This window comes from Arachis ipaensis, chromosome B9 (genome assembly GCF_059453495.1).
Source record: "Arachis ipaensis isolate K30076 ecotype BB chromosome B9, ASM5945349v1, whole genome shotgun sequence".
NCBI lineage: Eukaryota > Viridiplantae > Streptophyta > Magnoliopsida > Fabales > Fabaceae > Arachis > Arachis ipaensis.
The window spans coordinates 100,725,160-100,726,657 of NC_142444.1; the positions used below are offsets into that span (position 1 = coordinate 100,725,160).

At 42.3% G+C, this 1,498-nt stretch overlaps 1 non-coding gene across 1 annotated transcript; it reads left to right on the forward strand.

Annotated features, from left to right (window-relative positions):
* Nucleotides 1–1,000: 1,000 nt before the first annotated feature.
* Nucleotides 1,001–1,108, forward strand: LOC148545637 (small nucleolar RNA R71). The gene has a single exon (XR_015901272.1). It is a non-coding gene; the product is annotated as a small nucleolar RNA R71 (small nucleolar RNA).
* The last annotated feature ends 390 nt before the right edge of the window (nt 1,109–1,498 follow it).

Genomic DNA, 1,498 nt, shown 5'->3' on the forward strand with positions numbered 1-1,498 from the left:
TGATTGCACCAAGGAACTTGGCAGCTTGCTCTTTAGTAACATCCTCATTCTCTTCAGAAGAGGAATACTCATCAGAGCTCATGAAGGGCATAAGAAGGTTCAATGGAATCTCTATGGTCTCTAGATGAGCCTCAGAGTCCTTTGGTTCCTCAGAGGGAAGCTCCTTATTAATCACTGGACGTCCCAGGAGGTCTTCCTCCTTGGGATTCACGTCCTCCTCTCCCTCATTGGGTTCGGCCATTTTGGTTATGTCAATGGCCTTGCACTCTCCTTTTGGATTCTCTTCTGTATTGCTTGGGAGTGTACTAGGAGGGATTTCAGTGATCCTTTTACTCAGCTGGCCCACTTGTGCTTCTAAATTTCTGATGGAAGACCTTGTTTCATTCATGAAACTCACAGTGGCCTTAGATAGATCAGAGACTAAGTTTGCTAAGCTAGATGAATTCTGCTCAGAATTCTCTGTCTGTTGCTGAGTGGATGATGGAAAAGGCTTGCTATTGCTAAACCTGTTTCTTCCACCATTATTAAAGCCTTGTTGAGGCTTTTGATCCTTCCATGAGAAATTTGGATGATTTCTCCATGATGAGTTATAGGTGTTTCCATAAGGTTCACCTAAGTAATTCACCTCTGCTATTGCAGGGTTCTCAGGATCATAAGCTTCTTCTTCAGAAGATGCCTCTTGAGTACTGTTGGATGCAGCTTGCATTCCATTCAGACTCTGGGAAATCATATTGACTTGCTGAGTCAATATTTTGTTCTGAGCCAATATGGCATTCAGAGTATCAACTTCAAGAACTCCCTTCTTCATAGGCGTCCCATTACTCACAGGATTCCTCTCAGAAGTGTACATGAACTGGTTATTAGCAACCATGTCAATGAGTTCTTGAGCTTCTGCAGGCGTTTTCTTTAGGTGAATGGATCCACCTGCAGAAGTATCCAATGACATCTTTGATAACTCAGATAAACCATCATAGAATATATCTAGGATGGTCCATTCTGAAAGCATGTCAGAAGGACACTTTTTGGTCAGCTGTTTGTATCTTTCCCAAGCTTCATAGAGGGATTCACCATCTTTTTGTTTGAAGGTTTGAACATCCACTCTAAGCTTGCTCAGCTTTTGAGGAGGAAAGAACTTGGCTAAGAAAGCTGTGACCAGCTTATCCCAAGAGTTCAGGCTGTGTTTGGGTTGAGAGTCCAACCACACTCTAGCTTTGTCTCTTACAGCAAAAGGGAAAAGCATGAGCCTGTAGACTTCAGGATCTACTCCATTAGTCTTAACAGTATCACAGATCTGCAAGAATTCAGTTAAGAACTGAAAAGGATCTTCAGATGGAAGTCCATGAAACTTGCAGTTCTGCTGCATCAGAGAAACTAGCTGAGGTTTCAGCTCAAAATTGTTTGCTCCGATGGTAGGAATGGAGATGCTTCTTCCATGTAAATTGGAATTAGGTGCAGTAAAGTCACCAAGCATTCTCCTTGCATTATTATTTTTTTCAGC